The sequence below is a fragment of the Sphaerodactylus townsendi genome, linkage group LG08 (assembly GCF_021028975.2).
Source record: "Sphaerodactylus townsendi isolate TG3544 linkage group LG08, MPM_Stown_v2.3, whole genome shotgun sequence".
NCBI classification, from domain to species: domain Eukaryota; kingdom Metazoa; phylum Chordata; class Lepidosauria; order Squamata; family Sphaerodactylidae; genus Sphaerodactylus; species Sphaerodactylus townsendi.
In genome coordinates, this window is record NC_059432.1 from 5,612,340 (window position 1) to 5,626,269 (window position 13,930).

General features: G+C 46.2%; 2 protein-coding genes across 9 annotated transcripts in view; one reads left to right on the forward strand and one right to left on the reverse strand.

The window, feature by feature from the left end:
• FRMPD2 (FERM and PDZ domain containing 2) overlaps positions 1 to 11,419 on the reverse strand; it is a 103,149-nt gene extending 91,730 nt beyond the window's left edge. For 3 of the 6 annotated variants that reach the window (XM_048505914.1, XM_048505912.1, XM_048505913.1), the window contains exon 1: positions 8,088 to 8,992. The gene's annotated coding sequence lies outside the window, so the exon portion shown is untranslated. Of the gene's footprint in view, positions 1 to 8,087; positions 8,999 to 10,386 lie in introns of those variants that run through there. The other 3 variants (XM_048505911.1, XM_048505910.1, XM_048505915.1) reach the window with 3 other exon arrangements.
• Positions 11,420 to 11,997: 578 nt separating this feature from the next.
• MAPK8 (mitogen-activated protein kinase 8) overlaps positions 11,998 to 13,930 on the forward strand; it is a 42,209-nt gene continuing 40,276 nt past the window's right edge. For 2 of the 3 annotated variants that reach the window (XM_048505918.1, XM_048505917.1), the window contains exons 1-2: positions 11,998 to 12,136; positions 13,659 to 13,782. The gene's annotated coding sequence lies outside the window, so the exon portion shown is untranslated. Of the gene's footprint in view, positions 12,137 to 12,568; positions 12,744 to 13,658; positions 13,783 to 13,930 lie in introns of those variants that run through there. The other variant, XM_048505919.1, reaches the window with a different exon arrangement.

Here is a 13,930-nt window from a genome sequence, read left to right on the forward strand (position 1 = left end):
CAGCACGTGCATTCAGATCTCAATGGACTCATTGGAGAGAGATGAGCAGAGGTGGTTTGCCATTCTCTTCCTCTGCATAGCAACCCCAGTCTTCCTTGGTGGTTAGCTTCTGCAATTGGCCCGACCCTCCTCTGTGCAGCAGCCCCAGTCTTCCTGGGTGGTCTCCCATCCAAGGACTGACCCTGGCTAGCTTCTGAGATCTGACCAGATCGGGCCAGCCTGGGCTATCCAGGTCACTGCCAGTGTGTCATTGTGTTGCTACTGATCAGACCTATTAGGGCTACCACAGCACACTTTGAGTCGTTGCCTAGTATTCTGGATCACCCTGGTGATCCAGAAAGCTGCTCTGCTCTAGCGTCTGTGTGAGATTTGGCAAGAGCTTTGTTCAAATAAAGCATTTCCCGAGAATCCCACAAGATGAACCTTATTGTGGTCTCACAATGGGAAGAGAAAAGTGGCTTGCATAACCCAGAGTCCAGGTTATGTAGATCAGAAACCAATGGGGGAGGGATGTGTGGGATGACAAAATATCTTGAAACGGCCTGAACTAAGCTAAGGAGTCTTTTGAAAAAAACATGGTTGAGTCCTTTAATTTACAAATAAAATTTCCTCTGATGATTCACAGAATGTCTTCCTTGCTACATAATACCCATCTCCAACCCACCCACCCCCATTCTCACTCAGATTTCAAGAGCAAGTTGCCATTAACACAAACTTAGGGTTTTCAGGCATAGTGGCTGAGGCCCTGTATAAAGAAATTGTCTTCACGTGTTGAACTGATTCCAGATAACTGAAGGGTGGTAACTTAGTAAATTTCTTGTTTAAGTGATGACAGCTGAGAATGGTAACTAGCAGTTAACTCTGATTGGCCTGGCCATTGCTAGGCATTCGAAAAAAATCTTAAGAACAGCTGGGAAAAAGAAGATACCCGGCAGGCATGGGAGGGTCAGCTTATCAGAGCCTGCACTTTCTCCCTTGATATTTAAGGCACTGTTTGATTGTGTTACAAATTTCCTGTTGCATATTCTTTTTAATTACTTTAATTGTTATTTTTGCTGGATGAGGTTGGAAATGTCTCCTAGAATAAACTTTCTTCACACTATGTCAGTTCCAAATGAGCCTGCAGGCTCAAAAAGAGGGAGACTCTTGGGTTAGAATGTTGGACGAGGGTCTGGGAGAAATGGGTTCAGGTGACCTTGGGATGCTCACACACACTCAGCCCAACCTACCTCACAGGATAACAAGGAGGAGGGAAAACGATGTACGGTAAGTCACTTGGGTCTCCATTGGGGATAAAGGCAGGGTATACATGAAGTTAATAAAGTCTCTAGTAGACTGGTCACACTCGATTCCCCCTGCCAGTAGGGTGAACAATGGGTCCTATGGCCAAGGCTTCCCTATGTTAATTTTGAATTCCTTCATTACCAGTTTGAATTCCTTCATTACTCAAGGAGAATTGCGGGGAGGGGAGTTTCTCTTGCAGTGGTATGCATTCATTTCATTGAAATGACCAACTTTCCAAGTCTTAAAATCCTGGTGCCAGCAATCAAAGCCTCTGCCAGGATACCTGGGGTCGATTAACATAGGCCTTAGGTGCTCGCTTCCCAAGTAAAAGAACAGTTTTTCTCTCTTCAAATCCAAACAACTGTATAACACCAACCTAATAACAATAGAAATATGCAGAAATGGACACAGGGTAATTGTCTCTGGCTCATTCCGCACATGCAGAATAAGGCACTTTCAAGCTGCTTTCAGTGCTCTTTGAAGCTGTGCGGAATGGCAAAATCCACTTGCAAACAGTTGTGAAAGTGGTTTGAAAACATATTATTTTGCGTGTGTGGAAGGGGCCTCTGTTCTTATTCTATATTAACGCAAATTTTTAATCTTCTGTAACCTTTTCTGCCGGTGTTTTCATGGAGAAGGGGATCTCCTGTGCCCCCTGGACTTTAACATAACAACTCCTTTTCGTGGACTGCCTTGAGACTGGCTCTAGTCAGGCTGCTGGGGCCTACCTCTCTCCATAGCTATTCAGCCCTCCCTGGTCTTAAATTTTATTTTATCTTATACCCCACATTCCCCAGCCTAAACTGGGCTCAGGGTCTACAGCTCTCTGGCACCTTCCATCTCACAAGGGAATTCTCTGCTGCAATTATCTAGACTTCAGCTCCGTTCCTGACTTCTGAAATCCTTTGCAGCTCTTTTTCTGGGTTCTTTTACTGACTAAGCAAGTAACATATATAGTTTGGAGCCCCATGGCACAGGCCCCTTCCGCACACGCAAAATAATGCGTTTTCAAACCACTTTCACAACTGTTTGCAAGTGGATTTTGCCATTCCGCACAGCTTCAAAGAGCACTGAAAGCAGTTTGAAAGTGCCTTATTCTGCATGTGCGGAATGAGCCACAGAGTGGTGAGCTGCACTACTGCAGTCAAAATTCTGCTCATGACCTGAGTTCAATCCCAACTGAAGTCAGTTTCAGGGAGCCGGCACAAGGTTGACACCGCTTTCCACCATTCCAAGGTTGGTAAAATGAGTCCCCAGCTTGGGGAAGGTAATGGCAAACCACCCCATAAACCAATTCTGCCTAGTAAATGTTATGATGGGATGTCACCTAGTGGGTCAGAAATTGCCGCTGGTGCTTCCACAGGGGAATACCTTTATTTTTACTTTATCTTTATCTGAAGGGGGTTGAAAATAACCTAGTGATTGGCTCATCTCAAAGTTTGCTAAAAGGACTAATAAAATTGCTACATTTTCCTTGCTATCTGATTGGTTCTTTTATTACCAGGTGGGCAGCCCAATGTGGGTGGGGGGGGCAAATTCTCCTCTGGAGCTGGGACAACCCTGAACTGGAATAAATGCCCTTTTGCTGGCACAAGGGGCAAATGCTCTGGCGGAGGGGCAACTTACTTGGGTGGCCAGGTGCCATGCGGCTCTGCAGCATTTTGAATTGCTGGTGCCATCTCCCAGGCCTGCTGGACCAAAATGCTGCACTGGTGTGATCAGGGGTGGGACTGACCTTCGTTGGCTTCTAGAGCCTGGTCGATCCCCTTGTGCTGGTGGAGCCGCTGGCGGAGATCGTGGCATGTCTCTATTCCCCATTATGGAGGCATTTTGTATGCTTTTTTTTTTACATTTTAGGACTGCATGCGCCATGGGAAAGCCTTCTGGAGGAGCAGTACCAGAGAGGCGCCATCCCCACCCACTGTCTCAGTCAGAATTGGGCTGTAAGAACCAATACAACAGCTCTATTTCACCTACTTTTTCTCTGTTAACTTTATAAACCCTGAATTTGCATGATTGCTCAGCTTTCTAACACACATGAACACCGTAAATTCATTCTAATGCATACACTTTCCTGTTACAATTACACACACACACACTTTAAAAAATTATTCACAGACTTTTATCCCTGGCCATCCTTCTATTCCAAATCAAGATTGATTTTTTCACTTACTTCATGAGTAATAAAAGATACAGCTGAAGTCAAGAAACTAGAAATATTTATAAGTCAGGTATTTGGACAGATAAAACAAATGAGTGAAAATACTGAAACTCTTGAAGGGAAAACAGAAAATCTTAATATTGAATTAGAGAAAAAGACAATCTCACCTAATGGAATTAGAGGAAAAGAGTCTTATCTGAGAATTAGAGGGGTCCCTGAGTGGACAGCTGAGAATACCAGGCAGAGAGTTATACCTGCACTGGCTGAGTTTTGGGGGATGGCAGAGAGTGGAATGGAAATAGAAGTGGATAAAGTCTACAGACTAAATTTCAGGCTTGCTATAAGGAGAAAAATTCCAAGAGATATTATAGTGGTGCAGTTTGTAAGGTGAGAGGGTGAAACAGAGACCAAATAATAAAACAACATTTTGATACCAGGCTGCATATTGATGATATAGATATAATTGTCCTGTGAGAAATGCCAATTAGAATTTTGCATAAGAGAAAAGTACACATTTTTGACCGAAAAGTTGATGCAGAAGATCATATTATATTGAGAAAAACTGGAAGGCATGTCTTTTATTTTAGATAACACAGATTTATACTTAATATGATCCAAAAGGCACAAGAATTCCTTCAAACATATAAAAGTGATTTTGGAAAAGCAGAGAAGCCAGAAGTTTCAGTGTGGATTTTGCTTAAAATGTAGTTAAAGGATAATGCTGGAACAGTACTGGTTATTTTGGAACATTTGGAGAGACACAATGAAAAATAAGTTGTTTTGATATTTTTTTGGGATGCAGTGAAGGTCTTGGATAATTTGAACGGGTGCTTTATATAAGGTGTTGAAAAATATGGATTTTGGAGGGAATTTTATAAAAAAATAGGTCAAATCAATTTTCTCACCAGTGCAAATAATTGGTAATGGAGAGCTATCTAAACCATGTGAGATACAGAAAGGTCCAAGACAAAGATGCCCACTAACCTCTCTATTGTTCATACTAGTTTTGGAAGTGCTGAATAGAGATATAAAGTCTGATGGGAAGACAGGAGGTATAAAAATTAAGGATGAGTCTTGCAAACAAAGAACGTTTCAGCCCAAACCAGAGGCGGCTCTGCCACCCTGCCAGAGAGCTTTCAGGTGGTGCGAGTGTTACCATTCCGCCCTGGCATAGCGGGGCGGGGGGTGCTTATTCAAAGGTATCCCTGCCCACGTGCCAGCCTAGCGGGCAATGCTGCCGTTGCAGAGATGGGGAGCCCATTCTCTGTAGGTCTACCTAGAAGGAACTTCCAGGAATTTTTCATTCTTTCTGTTCTCATGCTCTCTGCTTACTTGCCATAGCAACACATCTTCACGTCCACAGCCAAAGAACGTGTCCTAAACACGATATAGTAGCCCTGCTGAATGGATACTCATTTCCAGTCACAAGAAGACCTCTAACGACATGGCCTCCCCTGATTATCTTAATCCAGAGGGTCTCTTCTGTGACTGACTTCTCCTGACCACCTTACAATGCACTCTATTGTTTCTCAAACAATCAATCCGGACACCTCCCAAAGGTCATCCTGACACCCCCACAAAGGTCGTTCTTCACCCTATAAATATCCTACCCCACAAAGGGCCAATCGCCCAATGCCATTGACACCTTTCCATCTTTGTCACTGTGCCCAAAGCATTTCCCCCTGGAACCAGACGCTGGCCCTTTGGTTCTGAACCCCGGATCTTTCCAACCTATTTATATCTTAGGAACTCTGTGTGTGTGTGTTTATTGCATTGAATCAAGTGCTTGTGAACCTCTTATCCCTACAATAAGGATTGTCAAACTTGCACTATATTCCTCTCTGTGGATTTTCTTCCAAGAGCTGATCTTCGTATACATTGGTATTAAAGATTCCTTTCCCAGCCTCTTGCAATATTAATAAGCAGTCTGCTCTGAACTAATTTTCCCCACGTTATTGAGAGACTGCGTCTCCATCCTGGGTAACACGGGAGTGCAGCAAAAAAGAATTAACCCCAGCCAAACAAAGTCAACTCCACCCCCGGGAACGCCCCAGCCCGCTCCCCTGCACTGGTGTTCACTGAGATGTCAGCATACCTCTGCAGTGGTGCCCAATTCTGGGTTTTCCTGCTGCGTAGCTTTGGAACACCCTGATGCTGGCATTCTTGCTCTCTCTGCTGGCAGAAGTGCCCCTAATACCAGCAGAGGGGGCAAACGTGTGGATGTGGGCTCACATAAGTTTATTCATAAGTTCATTCAGCCCTCCTCCCCCCAGTTTCTGCTTTCACTGATGATTTGATGTTGGTTTTAGAAAGCTCATTAAAGGGGGGAATTGTTAATGGGGAAGCTAAAAGAATTTAGTGCACTTGAATGTTTTAAAATTAATAAACAGAAAACAAAGATTTTAACAAAAATATGAATCTACAGGAACAAATAAAGTTGATGAATAAAACAGACTTTAAACTTGAAAAAATGGAAACATCTCGGCATTATGTTGACAAATATGAATTGTATGTAATTTCAAAATATCTATGTCAAAACATAGTGCTAGCAACTTACATTCTTTTTAAACAGCGACAGAAGGATATATCAAACATTGTTTGACAAGGAAAGAAATCTTGGGTTAAATACAAAATCTTGCAAGAAATCTAAGTTTACCTGCTAGAACTAGAGAGACACAATTTGAGATTTGGAAGCATGTCTATTTATCATATGATAATGTTAAGGTAAATAAAGATTTTAATAATCACTGCATTAGGCGTGCCATTCTGAGAATATGGAATAAACTTAATCCTAAACTATGCCAAAAACACCTCTGAGACTTTAACCACAATAAGCACTAGTTAGACAAGAAATTGCATTTGAGAACAGTTGGATGATACAGTATCATGATACTTTCAATTTTTCACAAAGAGATTGTAAATTGAAATCAAGAAAGCAGTTATTAACAGAATTTTTTAATGCACAACTACTAGAAAGATCCAAAGCAGACAAAAGACTGATTATTTTGACTGATAAATCTGAATCTGAACAGGATTTAAGTACGAATGATGAATATGCCATAGCTAAGATGTATAAACTTCTGTTGAGATTTGAAACATAAGAATTAATTAAAGACTGTATGATGAAATGGGCTATTAATTTTGGGTATAACATACAAATGGAACAATAGGAGAAAATGTTGTTTAAAACTCTCAAATTTACTTGAAGTTCTAGCCTTAAAGATATTTTTAATAAAATGATGTATTATTGACGGTACCTATCACCAGAGAAATTGGCAGAAATTTATTTAAAAAATTTGGAATCAGTGTTGGAAATGTGAACATGTTATCTATTATATGCACAAAAGTTGATAATGTAATCTACATCCATGACAGAAGATTGGTTTGTGAATTGTTAGAACTGGCAGAGATGGCAAAGCATACCTCTTTTAGAGAAAAGAATTTATCTAAATTTGTTAATAATTGAAAACCTTTGGAGGATTTCTTTTTTGCATAAAATAGAAAAAATGAACATGATTTGTGGTTAGATCAAGGAAAAAGATATAAATGAGAGAAGTGTGAATTGGATCAATAGTATCAATTAAGAGTTAATGTTTATTGATTGTAAGTAAGAATCAAGTGGTAAATGTAGAAGTGTGATTATATTTGGTGCAGAATAAATTGAGAGCCCATAGGTGTGTGTATAAATTCTTTTCCCTGCAATGTCATTTTCTATCTTTTGGGTGTTGGTTTGGTTGTGATATTTTGGGGAGTTGTAATTTTTTTAAAAAATATCATAACCAATTCAAGAGCGATGGCTCCATGCTTTAACTTCTGAGATAAATGGAAGAACCAGCCTCATCTTTGTTACCATAAGAAATTCCAAGCAGAATGTCAAATTCATCTTATTATCCTGGGTTAGAGATGTGGAACTACAGTGTAGCTCGATTTAATCAAGATGCAGAACTCAGTAGTAGGGTGGAAGACCACCAAGGAAGACTTTGCAGAGGGAGGCAGTGGCCAATCACCTCTGCTTCTTGTTTGCCTTGAAAACCCTGGGGTTGCAACCAGCTGCAGCTTGATAGCCCTTTACACATACATTCACACTGGGTTCATAAAACTACTTCATGTGGTATGTCTTCAAATAAAAACCATGGAAAACAGAGATATGGTGTGAGACATGCAAAATAGAATGAAAATCACCATATCACACTCACAAGTGCCTAGAATAAAATTAAAAATATAAATAGCCAGGATCTTTTGACACCTAAAAAATGGAACCATGACACTAATAAAATCAATGTTGCCTTGGATTGTACACCCAAAGCCACATGCATTACACAAAACTTATATACGCATTGGCACTTATTGTTGCAGATACTGTATAGCTCTGTTCTGTTTTAATTAAAAATCAACCACTTAAAGAAATGATTTCAATTAGAAGAAGCTGCGCTGAGGAACATTAACAAATCATTTTAAACAGTTTATGGACAGCTTTCAGCATAAGTCAGGATGCTGTACATTCAAAGAAAGATCTAAGCATGCGGCGAAATATCGAACATGACACTCTCAGGAGGTTACACTGCAAGCAATGGAATTCATTTTCACATTATAGTGTCAGTCCCTTGTTTGACTATGCTAAAAGAAAAATATAGGCATTTACCTGCCAATGCTGGTCAGATGCTGTGTTCAAAGCAGTCCCCATATTTTCCCTGTGCCTTCTTCATTCTTGCCAAAGCGTCAGTATAAGAAGTGCAGCCCCCTTCCCTCGTTTCTTTCACAACTTTTGTTTGTGGCTCGTAGCTAAGCGCTGAATGGCCTGGGGAGAGGTTGAGACACTTCCTTGCTCTGGCTTGGAAGCCCGGTCAAACACCTCCCAGCCCAAGCAGAGGGCAACACCATGGCTGCGGGTTTCCCTTTCTTTTTGAACCACCCCTCCTCCAGTAGACAATCTCAGATTTTTAGCAGTGACAGCATGAAGATTTGTAAAGCAAGAGGAAGGTAAGAACTCAATTGGATTATCAGCTGCGTGAAGCTGCTGAGTTGCCCCAGGCTGAGCGGTTCATTTGCTTGGCCAGGTAATGTCCCAGTTATGATTCACTGCCCTTTCAAACAGGGCCAATTTCATTTCCAAATATTAGGGGGACCCGGACAGAGTTCCTAGGACACCCCTCCCCTTCTTTGCCCACTGCTGGCCCTCATGCCCTCCTTACCACCTGCCTGCCTGCATACCCTACCCTTCTCTACTCAAAAGCCCTTTCATGGCCCACACTCATTCCCCAGTGGCCCCAGGCAGTGCATGCAGCAGGGAGCTTGGGTGGGGGAGTGGTAGCAAGTAGGTAGGGGGTGCCAGCACCAGAGGCCCTCACTTCACCGTATGCTGATGCAAGCCCTGTATCATTTTATGACTAAGCAGCTCTTGCACCAATAAGGACACTTTTTTCTCTAATAGGAGGAACAAATCAAACAAAGGGAAGAAGGGTGGAAGAGTTTGGATTTATACCCCACTTTTCTCAACTGTAAGGAGTCTCAAAGTGACTTACAAATTCGTTCCCTTCCTCTCTCCACAGCAGAGCCCTTGTGAGGTAGGTGAGGCTGAGAGTGCTCTGGGAAAACTGTGACTAGCCTAGAGTCACTCAGGAGGAATGTCGGAGTGGGGAACAAATCAGGGTCACGAGAGAAGAGTCTGCCACTCACGTGGAGGATAGTGGAATCAAACTTGGTTCTCCAGATTAGAGTCCACCTGTTCTTAACCACCACTCCACCTCACTGGTTCTCTACTGCACCATGCTAAAAAAAACTTGTAGAATTTCACATTGATTTTGGCACAAATGTTTGCAAGTTCAAACCCACTATGCGTCAGATGCATGAGGCAGTAGCCAGTTGGTATGTGAGTGCAGGTATACAAAGGTTGTCAACAGTACAGACAAGAGGCCATGAAAAGCAAAATGGTAGCAGTAGCTGACATATTTCTATGCAGAGCCAATTGCGTATAACAACATAATGGTCACTGCAAAGATTGCTCCCTTGTAATGTTTCCGGAATATCTAAGGAGGGGCAATTAGCTTTCAAGGCACAAAACACACCCCAACTATCACTGAGTTTGATCTAATACCCTGTTTCCCCGAATATAAGACATCCCCGGAAAATAAGACGTAGTAGAGGTTTTGCTGAAGTGCAAAATATAAGGCATCCCCCAAAAGTAAGACATGGCAAAGTTTTTGTTTGGAAGCATGCCCGACGAACAGAACACAGCAAAAATAAGACATACCCTGAAAATAAGACATAGCGCATCTTTGGGAGCAAAAATTAATATAAGACACTGTCTTATATTCGGGGAAACACGGTAGCGTTCCCCTTCTAGGTTTTTTCTGGAAAAGAATGGAGGCTCTGGGATCAGAAGTAGACCAACTGCTCTCACAGATTTCCAAATGTGGGCATTGAGGGGGCTCAGATTGTGTATGATGAAACTCAAAAAGCAGACGAGGATTTAGGTTTTATACCACACTTTCCTTTACCACAAGAAGTTTCAAAGCAGCTTACAACTGCCTCTTCTTGCCCCCCCCCCCCCCAACCTGGAACGTCATGAAGTGACCACATCATCCCATGGATCAGTAATGACTCGATGCTTGCACCTTTACTTTCTGCTGTGTTCAAAGTGATTCATAAATGCCTGACTTGCTTGGGTCCTTATGGCAATGCTATAAAGCTGCAACAGGAGCAGCGAGAGACTGTTTCTGTCAGAGACCATATAGGCAATGGTTCCTGACCTTTTTCACTCCTATACCCCTTGGCAACCCATTTCCCTAAAACTGTACCCCCATGTTAGCAAACCCAGTACATATTTTTTCACGTGCCTGCAACTGCTATGGCACATACCCCTGGGGGTATGCATACTCCAGGTTGGGAAGCACTGATCTAGGGGCTTTGTGGATCACACCTGATTATGTTAAGCACTATACCTGGCCGGTGGAATAGTATGTTTGCTTCCATTTAAAACCCCACTAGAGGGGTGCTGAGGGTGACTTGAAGTAGGGGGCAATGAGGCGGGGAGAGTTGTTAAGTGACTTGTACACCTGTTTCCAAGGCATGTCCTCTAGGATACTGGTGCTGAAGAGAGCCACCCAACAGGAATGCAGTGGCGTAGCGCCAAGGGGACAGGGTGTGCACGATGTACTGGGCATGCACTGGGGCGGGGTGGTCTGGGGCGTGGCCGTGGCAGGGGTGCAGGGTGCACACGTCCCCTGGGCGCAGTTCCTCCTCGCTCCAGCCCTGCAGGAATTCCCAGGATTTATGATTGTTTTGGCTCCTGACTTCTTTCTCAGGATAAGCTTAAGAAGAACTTCTTCAAAATTAGCCTTCAGGGTACACTAAAGAAGAATTGGATTTATACCCCCCTCCCCTTCTCTCCTCAAAGGGGCTTACAAACTCCTTTCCCTTCCCCCCTCACAACAAACACCCTGTGAGGTGGGTGGAGCTGAGAGAGCTCCAAAGAACTGTGACTAGCCCAAGGTCACCCAGCTGGCATGTGTTGGAATGCATAAACTAATATAGTTCACCAGGTAAACCTCCGCAGCATAAGTGGCAGAGTTCAAACCCAGTTCTCCAGATTAGAGTGCACCTACTCTTAACCACCACACCACGCTGGCAAGCAATAATATCTTTAAGTCCTGACAAAATCAGGACCCCTAAAAGTCAATGGCACTTTGTGTGACTTTCTTTTCCTATGTCTCTTCTACGTTGTTTAGGTTTTCAGTTACTAATAATAAAAAGTTAATCTAGAGAATTAGGCCTCTGGGCACCTTCTTTTAAAACCGGGCTCCTCAGCATTAAAAACAGCAGAGATGAGCTTGTGCACCAAAATACTTTTTTTAAAAAAAAGCTTATTTAGAAGGGCTCCTTCCGCACATGCAGAATAATGCCCTTTCAACCTGCTCTCAGTGCTCTTTGAAGCTGTGCGGAATGGCCAAATCCACTTGCAAACAGTTGCGGAAGTGGTTTGAAAACGCATTATTCTGCGTGTGCGGAAGGGGGCCAAGGATTTGGGTTTGGCTTTTCTGAGGTAAACGCCCCTCACAGTCAATCACTAAATTTAAGAGAGAATAAAACCCGACTTGGGAGAAGCGGCCACCTGAGAAGCCGACGGCGCTGTCCGCCCATTGAACTCGCACAGGCCTCCCTGTTGTTATTTGCATTTATTTATTGGCTAATATTGACCAGTGGGGGCCACGCTGAGGTGACCCCCCCCCCCCCCGCTGCAGGGGCAGGAGTCCCGTCCACGGTGAGGCGAGGAGGCCGGGAACGAGCCGGGGAAGAGGCGCGCCGCGGAGGCCGCCTGAAGCGAAGGGCTCGTCCCCGTCCAAGTCCGCAGCAGGCCCACCCCGCGGGGCTAGCCTGGGAGAGCGGGGGAGCGAGTCCGCGCGGCTGGAGCGCCGGAGGAGTCCTCGGCGGGGAGGGGGAGAGGCCCGGCCGGCCGGCGCCGCTGAGGAGGAGGAGGAGGCGGGAAGCGCAGAGCGGCGGCCGCCGTCGCTCCTCCCGGCTCGGCCTCGGCAGCAACGCTGACAAAGAAGGCGGCGGCGGCGGCGGGTCGGGCCACCGGCGCGAGCGAGCGAGCGGAGGCCGCTGAGGAGAGCGACCAGGCCGGGCCCGGGGCTCTGGCGGCAGGAGAGACGCCGGCCTGGGTGGGCCTCGGCCGCCCTCCGGGGCCTGGAGGTGGGCAAGGGGAGGGGGGAGGGGGGGCGGCTCGGCCTCGGCCTCTTCGCTGCCCCGCGGGGCTTTTATCCCCCCCCCCCCGGCGCGAAGGCAGGCTTTCCTGCCCCCCCCCCCCGCTTCCTGCCGGCCCAGTCGCGGGGAGGGCGGTCCGCGGGGCGCATCTTCCGCACGACACGACGCGGAGGGCTCGGTTGGGCCCCGGCCCTCTCCCGCGCTCCGCTTCCGCCCCTCTCGAGCAAGAGGCTCCTTCCTCTCCCCTCCCCTCCCCCAGCTCTGCCGGCTCCCCTCCTCCTCCTCCTCCTCCTCCTCCTCCTCCTGCGCGTCCTGCGGGGTGGGCGTTATTGGGCCCTTTTTGCTTCCCGTCTGGGCTCGAAGGGTCGGCTTCTCCGGGCGTCGCGGCCTCTCCGCTGTTTGCTCTCCGGTGGTGGCTGGGGAGCAGTGAGCCGGGTGAGCCGGAGCTTGCGTGTCTGCTTCATTCATCTGCTGTTTTTTTTTTTTTTTGGGGGGGGGGGGGTCGTTCCTGCCCTGCCTGTTACCCCCACGGGGGCAGAAGGCGGCTTCTCCCTTTCTTCTCTTCTCCGTTTTGCCCTCAGAATGGCTCTGTGAGGTAGGTGAGGCCGAGGGGGTGCGGTTGGCCCAGCCCCCCTCCCCCCCTCCCCAAGCTTCCCTGGCAGATTCGAACCCGGGTCTCCCAGACCATACTCTGGCACTCTTCATGCCACATCGTGCTGGCGTTAATAAGTCAGGGGCGGGTCGCCTTGTTGCATTGTGCCCTTACTGAAGATGTTGAGGTGTGCTTGAGTGCATGCCTTGAGAAACTTTCTGTAGATGGTTGCTTCTTTGCTTAAGTTGGTTTAACAGTCAGGGCCTAGTGCCGTGGTGGCGAACCTTTGGCACTCCAGATGTTATGGACTACAATTCCCATCAGCCCCTGCCAGCATGGCCAATTGGCCATGCTGGCAGGGGGCTCATCTAGATGCAATGGCACCTAGATGCAGTGATGGCGAACCTATGCTTGGAGTGCCAGAGGTGGCACTTGGAGCCCTCTGTGGGCAGCGCGCACGGTTAGTTATGTGGGAGGCAGAAAATCACCCTCCCACACACACACATCTAGGCTGGCCTGGGCCACTGAACGATATTGCCTAATCGCAGTGAGTGGGGAGGTTTCGGCTGGCGGGCCTGGTGCCTGCATGTGCTCTGGGTGGCTGCCAAGGGGTGCAGAGGCAGAGATGCTAGAGAGGCACAGAGCAGTCTTGGCGGGTTGCTGGAAGGAGCTAGATCGCTGGCCCCCACCGAGCAGGTGGAAGTGGGAGGAAGAGAGCCAACGGTTTGTTCTAAAACTAAACCTCAGCATTCAGGTTAAATTGCCGGGTTGGCACTTTGCGATAAATAAGTGGGGTTTGGGTTGCAATTTGGGCACTCGGTCTCGAAAAGGTTCGCCATCACTGCCCTAGTGTGATTTCGCATAGCACCCCTTCCCTAAACACTGATACTGATTTTATTTCTGTACTTTACTTTTCAGCCACACTGGCTCCCGGAGGAACTTAGAAGAAGAGCTGTTTTTATACCCCACTTTTGTCAACCTTTAAGGAGACTCAAAGCAGCTGTCAACCGCCTTCCCATCCTTGCAACAGACACCTGATGAGGTAAGTGGGGCTGAGAGAGATCAGAGAGAACTGGGGCTGGCCCAAAGTCACCCAGCAGGCTTCAGGTGGAGGAACAGGGAAACAAGCCCGGTTCACCGGATCAGAGTCCACTGCTGCTGTGGAAGTTGTGGGGAAATGAGCTTGCCAC